The 13047-nt window shown below is 37.7% G+C and overlaps 2 long non-coding RNA genes across 6 annotated transcripts; both read left to right on the top strand.

Annotated features, from left to right (window-relative positions):
- The first annotated feature begins 375 nt into the window (after positions 1-375).
- On the top strand, positions 376-931 carry LOC122006543. Of its 4 annotated transcripts, none has more exons than XR_006118722.1 (4): positions 382-406; positions 497-556; positions 756-787; positions 872-931. It is a non-coding gene; the product is annotated as an uncharacterized LOC122006543 (long non-coding RNA). The 4 variants fall into 4 exon arrangements; XR_006118715.1 differs by having other exon boundaries at positions 742-787; positions 872-917; XR_006118723.1 differs by lacking the exon at positions 756-787 and having other exon boundaries at positions 376-406; positions 872-930.
- Positions 932-9165: 8234 nt separating this feature from the next.
- LOC122006533 lies at positions 9166-11725 on the top strand. Of its 2 annotated transcripts, none has more exons than XR_006118712.1 (3): positions 9166-9822; positions 9935-10015; positions 11418-11725. It is a non-coding gene; the product is annotated as an uncharacterized LOC122006533 (long non-coding RNA). The 2 variants fall into 2 exon arrangements; XR_006118714.1 differs by lacking the exon at positions 11418-11725 and adding an exon at positions 10305-10339.
- Positions 11726-13047: the final 1322 nt, after the last annotated feature.

Genomic DNA, 13047 nt, shown 5'->3' with positions numbered 1-13047 from the left:
AAACCCTTGTGCACCGACACCGACTCCTTTCGATCGGCTGACCTCCCTTCTCTTCTTAGAGCGCCGACCACCGAATTCCCCGAGCCACTGTCGGCCCAGCTCGTCCCTCTGCCTAGCACCGGTGCCCTAGTCGTCTTCACAGCCGCTCTTCTCTCTGCCCGAGCCGAGATTACGGTGACAAGATGAGGCTGAGCGCCGCTGTCTGTGAGCCCTAGCCGACCGACCGCGACTCCCTCCTTTTTCCTCCTTCCTCCTCGAGCCTCTAAATTGGAGCGATGGTGTTGTTCCTCTCTGCACTAGTGCCGGTAGTCGTTCTCTTCGCTTCTTCCAAGTGCCACCAACCCCTCTTGTGACCTCGGCTCCATCTCCTCTTCAGAGTAAGGGGTTTAAGTAAGGTAACGGCAAGGTGAGTTGGGTTGATGTTTGATCCGTAAACTCCATTGCTTGGTCTTGTTCTTGATTCGTTTAATTCCAACAGTAAGGTTCTTTTCTGCAGGGTTGTGTGATGTGGATCAACTAGCAAGGTTGGGAAGAAGGAAGTTGGATGTTTGTTTGGGTAAGGAACTGAATCCGATTAGACATCTAGTTGATAATCTTTAATTGATTTTGAATTTATTAATCTGTTGAGATTGGAGATTTGATTTCATTTCCAGTTGTGGATTTAACTAGAGTTTAGTTACAGATTTAGATTCATTAGTAATCATTTATTTGAGGAATTGTTAAGGTGGATTATGTTAACAGAAAATGATTATCAGGTGTTGGATGAGTTTTGGAAGAAAAGGGTGAGGTCATAAGATTGGATTTATTGAGGTTTCGGCTTGCATTATCCGATCTACGATAAACCTAAGTGTTGATTGTATATTTATTTCAGGGTTTTGATTTGAGACAAGAGCTCTGATTAGAGGACATACAACACGATCTACATTGGAGGCGGGTACATCTTGACTTATCTTTTATGATATTGTTATTTGGATATGCATAGTATTTTATAACTACAAGCAATGAACATGTTTGCCTTTGGTATGTCACTGTTTGATATCCATAGCATGTTAGGTTTGTCGCCTGTGATGTATCCGTGCTTATATCTCGTGATTTGTTGCCATGAGTATCTTATTGCCATGAGTATCTTAGTTTCTAGAGTGACATACCATGCTTTACTGAGGTTAGGATTAGGCTCTGGATTTTTGTTTCTGGCATGTGTATCCAAATTATCTGATACTTAGATTTTTATGTCATGCCTGGATTGTGTATTTCTATTGGTATATCATATATGATTCGTGTACCTAGACCTTGTGGCTTTGATCTGTGCATATTGTTGGTACATATGCTATGGAAGGGGGATATGTTTAGGATCTAGGTTGTTATACTATAGAGGACCTGTATACCCTAGATCCGTGGATTTGACCTACTGATACTGTGGTACCCATATTATGTATATATGGATTTTTCTATGCTGATCAGGATATTCCATACTTATTATGTTCAGGACATAGGTTTTTGATATTCTATCTGACCTGTGTACTCTAGATCTTGGTATGTGACCATCGATTTTACAGTACTCATTTTATATATATGGATATGGTTATGTTGATCAGTTTTGCTATGCTTAGTGTCATGCATCTTGATTACATGCTGTGTGATTGTCGGCTCCACTATGGTTGAGCCCATCGCCAGTTACATGTACTGCACACACCACCACTCATGGATTAGTGGTTTATCAAGCAAGTGTGTGGCGGTTCTGCTGTTTGGCTCCGTTGGTCTGGTGACTCAGCGTGGTAGCCGGCAGATAGTTCCGCTCTGTTTGGCTCCGCTGGCATTTAGTGTAGCAGCGTGGTAGCCGGCACACGGTGGACTTTGTTTGGTTCCGTTGGTCGGGTGACTCAGCGTCGTAGCCGGCAGAGATACCTCCCCGTCATCGTGTACCGGGAGATGAGAGCATTGAGCTCCCCCATTTATGATTTGAGGTCAGAGGACAGGAGTACTCCGACAGCATTCCGTCCACTCGGTCACTGTTCAGGAGCAGTGATGTTAGAGTGCATGGTCATCACATGCATTGATTGCATTTATTTGCTTGTGTTTGCTGCACTTATATGCTGCATTTTGGTGGATGCATTTGTTTGACATGCATACAGGAGACATACTGCGTATCGGTTTGATGACCCTTTAGTTCAGGATAGGAGTTCCTGGTGAGTATAGCTTCCTTGGTTACTTTTCAGTTTTATATATTTCCTATATATTATTCGGAAGTTGTATTCCATGTTTATTGCTGTTAGATATATCTTACTAGGCATGTCTATTGGTATTCGCTGAGTTGTTGAACTCACCCCCGTGGACACTATCTTTTTCAGGTACCAGGTTATTTATGGTGTCGCTTGGAGCATCCTGTTTGCTGGTCCCCGCGTCACATCAGAAGACATGTCGCTGTTTTTTTTGCTATTTTATCATGGTATATGATATATGAGTTTTTGGTTCTGTGTTCCGGTTTTGTTTCTGGAAATGTTCCTTTGTTTATTGTGTAAGCCTAGCCGGCTAGCAGTTTTCGTTTTGGGTTGTATGTGTTGTCTTTTTCCGCTGTGTTTTTGGTTTTTGTTCCAGCCGAGTGGGCTGATGATATAAACTGCGTGGTTGTGTGTATATTCCAGCCGCTTGTGGCTGATATATATTTTGTATGTAGAATTGCTTCGGATTGTCACCCGTACAGGGGAGGTGCTGCCGAAATTTCTTCGGACAGGGACTCCCTCGGGGCGTGACAAACCTTGTGGGTTGTGCATTTATTATCTTGTTTTGTTGTGTTTGCACCAGCCATGTGAGCTGTATCCTGTTGTATCAAACATTGTCACAAGGGGTAATGTCCATTCTATCAAACAAGTATGTCTCCGAGCTGTGATGCAATTCAACCACTAAAATACAATAATCTATTCAAAAAGATTTTTTTTAGTGATTGATTTTCCCTTTCAATGTTAGCAATCTCATTAAAATTCTCTTTTTATAAATTTTATGTTTTATAGGAAATACAGGCTCAATTTTCATATTAGATGCTAATTTTTTTGCATCAATCATAACAGAAGCAAAACCATTTTCTCTATATTTAAAAAAAAATAAACAAGGCCAGACAATTGTTTTACAATAGCATTAAGATGCAAAACCTTTGACTATAATTTTATGCTAACTAAGTTAATTTTATGCAAAATATCATGATAAATAATAAGACTTAATATAAATTCAAAACTTGAAAGCTCACCAAAAGCTAAAGTTTCAACACCTTTACTTAATTTGTTATCTTCATTTATTTCTACTAATTTAAACAAAGCTTCTTTGATTTGGGAAGCTTGAGATAGTACTGCTTTGACTATTTTAATATGTCTTTCTCATCTTATAGTTGTTGGTGCAGGGAGCACTAGACGATCGAACCTGAGTTTTGATAATGGAAAAGAGTTCTAAGTTAAGTGTTATTGTTATTCTAACAAGTTAAACTGAGTGCGCAGGAAAGTCCTAAGTGATTTTAGGCATAGAAAAAGTCCTAGCTACAGTTAGATAACAAAGTCCTGGTCTAAGGGACTGGGCAAAGTCTTGACGAGTCGAGAATGTGGGTCAAATCCTAGAGTCGAGGATGCTAGGTAAAAATACTAAGGGTCATGGATATCAGGTGGAAGACTGGATGACTCGGGGAGCGGACGTCCAACGAAAAGTCCTAATGTCTTGGATGCTAAGAAAAAGTCTAAATGGTCCGGAGGACCGGTTTGGCAATAGGTAATCTCTCTTGAGAGGAGTAGGTGAGGACATGTACCCCGAAGAGGGAATAGTAGATGTTGGTTTGACCTAGGATTTCTAAGAAATTCGAAAATTAGAACTGGACAGTTCGGAGGCTGTCAAAGTTACTTCTTATATATTGTTTGCCTATTATTCAAACTCTATTTTGTAGGAAGACTAACATTTTACAAGATCAGATTTTTGCCTTGTTCGGTCGACCAAACGTAAGGCTTAGTTGACCGAACCCCCAAACAAAAGGATCAAATTTTAGCTCATGATGGAGTTTTGACCGAGGGATCGACCGACCAAATAAGGAGGTTCAGTCGACCGAAAGGTGAATAATATAATCTGTGAGTTGATTGGATCATATAAGTTGGGGATCATTGATGGATTGGTTGACTGAATGGTAGGATTGGTCGACCGAATGAAGACTTTATCTGAAGTAGTAGCATATGGACGGGAAGTTGGGCAGATTCAAAAGGTTCGGTCATTTGAAGGGTTGGATCAATCGATCGATCAACGATGAGTCAAACATTGATCCAGAGATCAGTGGATTTGGATCTCATCCAACTTGGCTATAAAAAGGGGTTCGACTAGCAACTTCGAGTACACTCATTTCAAGCATCTCTAGCTTTTGCGTGTAACTCCGATAACCTCTACGACACCCGAACTCTACTCTAACGATGGAAAGCACGACCTTCCAGATCTTTAGAAGTCGTCGGTATATTTTTAACTGTAGTACTTAAGTTATAAATCTATTATACTCATATTTGTACTATTCTGAATTGATAGTGAATTGCCCAAAGTAAACACTCAACGAGTGTGAGCCTTGGAGTAGGAGTCGTCATATGCTCCAAGCCAAGTAAAATTACTTGTGCTCCTGTGTATTCTTTTTCTTTCTTTTACTTATTTTCTGCTGTGTTTTATTTTGTATTTTTAAAAAATTATAAAAAAGCCACGAGTGCTATTCACCCCTCCTCTAGCACTTCTCGCTCCTACAATTGATAACAGAATGGGGCTGCTTTGAATCAGTGTAGCCACCATTCAAGTGATTTTTTAATGGTAGTGTTTTTTAATTTTTTTGGAGTCGATTGGAATAGGTACGATCACCCCTTCTGATCATTTTTTTTTCAATTGAAGTCTTTTCTCAAAGTTGGTGCAAACCACTCAAGTTATTTTTTTTCTTTTTCTTTTCATTATATCGCACTGTTAATCCAAGACCAAGTCTTGGGATAAATTTCTTTATTTTATTGTATGCAAGATTTTTAAATGGCATACTAAGAAGGCTACAATATTGCACGCCTACCATTATTCTTCGGCAAGGATTTTGGCTACTAAAAGAGCCTAATAGAGTATCACCTCAAAATGTAAGTCAAAATGTGGATTATCATCCAAACCAGCTTCATACTTCCACTCGATGGTACTGGAAAACCAATATCTTGCGAAAACTGGGACCCAAGTCTGATGAAAAAAATCAAGGCTGACGCTAAAGCAACCTAGACCCTCTAATGTGGATTAACCAAAGAAGAGTTGAATCGGGTTGACCCCTTCAACAACGCCAAGGAGTTATGACAAAAGCTAATCGAGTTGCACGAGGGCATATTTGACATTAAGATAAGTAAGAGAGATTTAATTCTTAATAAATTGTATAATATTAAAATGCAGGATGGTGAATTGGCAAGTCAACTACATGCCCAAATTTAAGATCCACTCAATGGCATCCACGTGATCGGACAGAAAATGGAAAATCGCGACATTATCAGGTATGCACTTAATGCCTTCTCAAGAAATATTCTGTGGGTATCCATGGTAGATGCTAATAAAGTATCTAAGGATCTTTCAGTAATTAAATTATATGAGCTATTTTTGGAATTTGAACTTCATGAATAGACTAATGCACTACCGATTGAGAAAGGTATTACTTTGATCATAAGTACAAGCAGAGCACGGGAACTAAAAATCAAGAACCTAACTGAACCCGAATTCAAAGATGAATTAGAATTAGAAGACAATGATGAGATCATCACTGACCTCGTCAACCTTGTACGAAAATTGTACAAGAAAAAGAAGAGTTTTACAAAATGCGAGATCAAGAAGGTGATCCAGTCAAAGATGATGCAACCAATACCAAACATAAAAATGAAGTCTGAAGTCACCTGCTACAGCTATAACAAGAAGGAACATATCAAGGCAAACTGTCCAAACTAGAAGGAAATGAAGAAGCAATGAAAGAAGAAGGCGTTACAAGCAACATGGGATGAATCATCATCGGAAGACTCCGATAAAAATCTTGAGCAGACGAGCTTCCTCGCATTTTTGGCTTGAAAAGAAGTCATTGAATCCAAGTTTGAGATAGAATCAAAAGTTGAATCTGAGTGAAGCCACAGATACGTATCCAATTCAGAAGGCTCCCAATCCAATGTAAGTATTTCATTAATTAGCTCGCACAATTTAATTTCCTACTTTTCTAGAAAGTTAGCTAAATCCAACCTCTGAGTCAAGTCACTCCAAGAGGAGGTCAAAGCCCTCAAGAAAGTCACTAAACCAAGCTCTTTGACCAAGTCTGTTCAAGATGGAACTTCAACTCAAGTCCAACAATTTGAGGAAGAAAATTCTGGCATTAAAAGTCAAGCCAAGAAACTGAAGGACACATTGGAACAGTTCACTTGGGTTCTAAGAATCTTGATCTGATTCTTGAAAAACAAAGAGCCGTATATAATTGATCTAGACTTAGGTATAAGGCTAAACATAAATTCAAATCTTATCTGTCTCTTGTTATTCAAACAAATAGAAAAATGATCCAAGCATAGGTCCCCCAATCTAACTTGGTTAATTAAGTTGGATTTGATCAGTATTGGATCCCCAAGGATCAAATTCACTATCTTGATAGACCGTAACAAGACTATGATACAGGGGGAGTCAATAGAAAGACCATCTTTATTATTAAATAAATTTGTTTGATGTTTGATTTACTGCTTTCCATATACATGCTTAGAGATTAGGATAGATAAGAACTTAGGTTTGATCAACACTTGTTCAGTTAGACCAAGGAATTCTCAGAAAGAAAATTAAATATTTAATTTCTTTAAAAGGCTTTGCTTAAAAATGATTGTTGTTCCTATATCCAAGAAGGTCTAGTACCTCACCACAGTCTGAAAGCTAATTATTGAAATAAATATTTAATTGACTAACTGTTAAACCTTAATCTAACTCAAATGTAAATCAATCTTTAGATTGATAATCTAAATTGAAGATTAAAATTAACTATCTCACAAAACTCATAAAATTCCTTGATTGATAATATAAAAAAGGGTGAGATAGATTTAGATTAAAGTAAAAATTAGTAAAATCAAATATAAATTAAATATAACATAAATTTAATCTAACTTAAATTAAATCTAAATTAAAAATCTAACTTAAATCAAATTTAACTTAAATCTAATGTAAATCAAATTTAACTCAAATCAACTCAAATCAAATTAAAATCAACCTAAATCAAATCAAATTAAAATCAACTAATTAAATCAAATCAAATTAAACTTAAATCTAATTAATAAAATCAAATTTAAAACTTAAATCTAATTAATCTAACTAAACTTAAGATAAACTCAATTAACCGTCTCACAATCACTCCTAGGTATAACATGATTGACCACCTAAACTGGGTGAAATAGAAAATTAAGAGGTTGAATTCAAATAATCTATCTTATAATCTGTCAAAATTGGATCCAAATCAAATACTTTATTGGTGGGAATATAATAATTTGGACCAACGGATATTTGATAGTTGATGCTTGAAACATAACTGGAGACCAATTGAAGTTCACCAAACTAAATCTCAAAATATAAGATCAGTTGCATTTGGCAATGCTAAAAAATTTAAGATAATCAGAACATGTAATATTGAACTAAGTTCTAATTTCATATTCGAAAAGTATTATTAGTCGATAAATTTAATTTTAACTTACTTAGCATAAGTCAACTATGTGATTCTAGATATATAGTTACTATTTCTAACTTTAAATGTTTAATTAAAAATGTTAAAAACTCTTAAATTACACTTAAAGAAATTAGGAAAAATAATATTTACACAATTGACCTACCAACCTCTTCACTAAAGTATCTTTTGACACAACAAGAGAAAATCAAGTTGTGGTACGGAAGACTGGATCACACTCACATCAGACTCATTTCAAAAATGAATCAAAATGGCTTAGTTAGAGGTCTAACTAAATTAAAATTTTTTGAAAATACAATCTATAATGCTTGTCAGCAAGGTAAACAAATTAAGTCAACCTACAATCCAACAAACCTAAGTTGAACCAACTCGATACTTGAGCTCTTACACTTAGACCTATTTGATTCACACGGAGCCAAGTCACTAAGTATAAACCAATACTGCTTACTCATAATTGATGATTACTCAAGATTTACTTGGGTAAAATTTCTAAAAACTAAAGATGAAACTTTTGAAATCTTTAACAATTTTTGCAAATTAATAGAAAATGAAAAAGATACTAAAATTAAAAGAATTACAAGTGATCATGGGGGGAATTTGAAAATCATAATTTTACCGAATTTTATCACACTAATGGATATAATCATGAATTTTCATGTTCTAGAACACCCCAACAGAATCGTCTAGTAGAATAGAAAAATAGAACATTACAAGAAGCCGCTAAAACCATGCTATATGAATATAACTTAAGTAACCAATTTTGGGCGAAAGCAATAAATACAACATGTTATATTTAAAATAAAATATTAATTAATAAATTTTACAAAAAATCCCCTATAAAATATATTACAATAAAATACCCAATCTACATTATCTAAAAGTTTTGGATGTAAAGTACATATATTAAATACTAAGAATTATTTAGGCAAATTTATATCAAAATCTTCAACTAGTATCTTTTTAGGTTACTCCACAACTAATAAAGCCTATAGAGTTTATAACAAGGATATCCTAAAAAGTTGAAGAAACAACCAATGTAATTTTTGATGAAGAAAATAACCCACTTAATTTAATCAATGAAAATAATAATTAGAATACAAGAAAGATAGATGATGAAGAAGATAGTAAAATTAAACATAGAACAAGTGAATCATAAGAACAAATTATTGACCCAAACCTAAGATCATCAAGGATAAGATCTAATCACTCATTGGATCAAATTTTGGGTGATCCGTGTAAAATACTGAAAAAGGACGAATAACCATAACGAAATTTTTTGAAATTTTTTGAAAATTTTCGGAGACCGTATGGTATAAGTTACGGGGATAAATATTGGACCATGGGGAAAGCCTGTTTAGGTTATCCCATTTAAATGAGGAAAATTTTTAATTTTCTTTTTCTTTTTCCTTTTTTTTCTTTATCATTGTCGTTTTCGGACCCGAGCCCGACTTCCCCTCTCTGCATGCCAACCCCTCGCCGTTTCCTTCCCCGATCTCTTCGACTTCTCCACCCGACGGCATGCCTCTTTCTCGCTTTCTCCCTCGCACATAAACAGTAGCCAAGAGAGAACCAACTCTTCTTCTCTTGAGCTTTTCCTTCTTCCCGAACCAGCCACCACCCCCTCCATTGCGATCTCGACTCACCAACCGTGAGAAGTAGTTGCCCAACTCCGGTCGCTAACGTTGGTTCATCGTCGCCTTCTCGTGGGAGTCAGCGGGCAACGTTGTGGTGTCAACCTCGATTCCAATTTCACCGGTGTCGAACAAACCACCGCCGGACAAGCTTTTCCCCTATTCTCCACCGGTTTCTCCAGATCCATCCAGTCCCCTTATCCCTAAGCCGTCGGCTCTGCGCGGGCTGGCCTTCGTGAAAGAATAGGGGAATCCGAGCCCTAGATTTGATTTACCGGACCTCCCTTCCCTCGGTGCTGCCGTCGACTACCTTGGTCGACGCCTGATCGCCACTAAGTATCCTTTGAGGGATAACTCGTCGACACCCACTATTGATCTAGATGACGGTGGCCGATCTACAGTTGACGCTGCCCTTTTGTTGTGAGCAGCCAACTTCGACATCTCACTCTGTCCGTTGTTTTCCACGAGCCATCAAAATTTGAGGTTAGTTGAGTTGCAGATCATAGTGCATTTCAGTGATGATTTGGCTAATTGTGGATGTTGGGTTGAGTTGTTGGCTGATCACAGTGGTATCTGTCACCGTTTGTTTTCGCAGCAGCATCTCCTAGTCCCGACCACTATATCCCCACAGCACGCGTCTCCGGCAGTGACTCAACAGTCGGGTATATGGATTTGGGTGAGTTTTTGGATTGAGGTAAATGCATTGATGTTAGTATGAAAAGGGTTACATAGTTAGATGCTATTCATCTTGTTCGTTAGGTTTAATCCGAATAATTGATGTTAGTATGACCATTGAGTGGTATTAATTGAGGTAAAAATGTTGGATTTAATCTAAGCTTCGGGTTAGATTTGATTTATTTAATTAATCGAGATTAATGAATGAATTAGGGTTCTTGGTAGATAAGGATTTTGGTTTAGCTATCTTGTTATAATAAAACTTAGCTAAACCGTATGATTTATTATAGGATTCGGATTCGGGACGAGCACTTCGACATAGAGGTTGATTAGCTCGATCTACATTGGAGGCGGGTACCCTGATTTATCTTTTTTGATATGTCATGTTGATATGCTTACTAGATTTTTAACAAGTAGTAATAATTATGTATATATCTGAATTGGTATGTCACTATTTGTTTCCTGAGCATACTTTGTTTGTTACCTACTTGTGTTTGCATACATGGCCTATTTATTATTTATGTTATAGAGGTAGTGGCATACCATGCCTTATGATATACCTGACTAGTTAGTTATCATATATGACCCGTGTACCTAGATATATTTATTTGATCCATTTATTTTTGATACATGTTTTATGGAGGTAGATATGGTCAGGATTTGCATGCTTAGTGTCATGCACCATCTTGCATGATTACATGCTGTGCGATTGGTAGCGCCATTATTGTTGAGCTCATCGTCAGTTACATAGATCTGCACACACAACCACTCATGGGTTAATGGTATATCAGGCAGGGTGTGTGGTAGTTTTCTCTGTCAGTGCTCCGCTGGTCCACTCATGGGTAGTGTGATGCAGCGTAGTAGCATGTCAGGGATCCCTCCTCTGGATTGTCTCAGGGAGATTAAAGCATTGAGCTCCCCCACTTATGATTTGGGGTAGGAGGATAGGTGTACTCCGACAGCATCCCGTCCACTCGGTCACTCATCAGGAGCAGTGATGGCAGAGTGCATGACTGTCATAGCCCTACCCACTCGGTCTCACCATCGTGTATGAGATGGCTGACTGGCGTCAAGGGTGACCATGTCATTGGCATCATATGCATGATTGAATTTATTGCTTGTGTTTGCTGCACTTTATTTACTGCATATTTAGTGGATGCATATGATTGCCATGCATACAGGACCATGATACTCCTCGGTCTGACGACCTTGTTTACCTTATACCCAGGTCCTGGTTAGTATAGTTTCCCCCCTTTATTTCAGTTTTGCATTGTTCCTTTATATATATATATATATCCAAGAGGTTGTACTCATATTTTTTTACTAGTTGTTATATTTTACTATGCATGTCAGCCGGTACCCGCTGAGGCGTTGACTCACCCCGTTGATTTATATTATTTCAGGTTGAAGCCGTCAGGAGTTCCAGTCGCTAGCCCCCCTCCAGATCGCAAGGATTTTCATTTAGTCTTTTGTTTTTCCTATTATACTATCTAGTCTATGTTTCAGACTTCTATTGGTTTTGCACCATGGATTTTGTTTAGTCTTTTTTGTTTGTCGACGGGATTTATTCGATATGTTCTGCTATGTGCCTGCCCGGACGGTAGAAGAGGTAAGTTGGATGTTTGTTTATGGTTTTCGTATTGTGTTGATAGCCGGAGGCTGATATATATGTATATATTGTATGGTTGTTGATTTATGTTTATTGTTATTGTTCCGGCCGTGTTGGACGAGGTTTGTGTGGCCCTGAGGGCTTGTAGTAAAGTCTCATATTGTCAACCATACAGGGGAGATATTGTCAAAATTTCTTCTGGCAGGGACTACCTGGGGCATGACAATCCAACTCTAGGAATTCAAACTCGATCATCTTATAGAAACCTAAGTCAAATAGCTCTTATTTCTAAATATGAAACTAAAACTATAGAAGAAGTCCTACCTGGCCCAGATTGGATAATTGTGATGCAAGAGGAACTAGTTCAATTTGAAAGAAACCAAGTCTGCGAACAAGTGCCTAAACCCACAAATAAATCTATAATTGATACTAATTGGGACTTTAGAAATAAACTAGATAATAAAGGTGAAATAGTTAGAAATAAAGCTAGACTAGTGGAAAAGGGGTTCAGTCAAGTAGAAGAGCTAGATTATAATGAAACCTATGCACCAGTAGTCAGACTTCGGATTTCCGACCGGAAACCCTAGGTCGACCCGACGCTTACTGTTCCCTCTGTGGGGAATGCGTCCTCACCTACTCAACTCAGGAGATTTACTTGTTGTCAGCATGCTCCTCTAGATTGACTGGACTTTTGCTCGACGCTCGATGCTTCCAGACTTTCTGTTGGACGCCCGCTCCCCGACCCGTCCAGTCTTCCACCTGGTTCGCAACACCAGGACTTTCCACCTAGGGTTACCACCCCCTAGGACTTTTTCCTAAAGCTCTCGACTCGCTAAGACTTTCTGTATAGGGTTACCACCCCCTATGACCTAGGGTTAGCACCCCCAAGGATTTTCCCCCTGCCTAACTGTAGCTAAGACTTTTGCCTAAGTACACTTAGGACTTTCCTGCAAGCTTATTCAAACTGTCAGATCACAAAACCACTTAATTTTGAATCCTTTTCCAATATCAAAACCTCGATCGTCGGATGCTTCCCGCACCAACAATCTCCCCCTTTTTGATTATGGCAATCGAAATTCAAAGTTAAGTAAAAGATAGTAAAGAAAAGGTAGAGATAGCACACGTATAAATTGACAACACAAGCATAAGAGAAAAAATATATATAAGGCTCCCCCTTAATTTTTGAATTTTTGCTCCCCCTTTGTTTGTAAATTTATGAATTTTCTTTCTTTAGTTTTTCTTTGTGAATTATGAACTTTCTACTCTCCCCCTTTGCCATACATCAAAATACAAATAGAGTAAAATGAATCAGAGTATTTAGATTTGAAAAAATGTTTAATCATTCTTGAAAAGTACATAGCTTGTAAAAGTCTTAGCTAAGTAAAACTATAAGTTATTTCAACTTTGAAACTTTAGCTAATCAA

This window comes from Zingiber officinale, chromosome 1A (genome assembly GCF_018446385.1).
Source record: "Zingiber officinale cultivar Zhangliang chromosome 1A, Zo_v1.1, whole genome shotgun sequence".
Lineage (NCBI taxonomy): Eukaryota > Viridiplantae > Streptophyta > Magnoliopsida > Zingiberales > Zingiberaceae > Zingiber > Zingiber officinale.
Note: the sequence above shows the minus strand (reverse complement) of the source record. Positions and strands in the feature narration are given on the sequence as shown.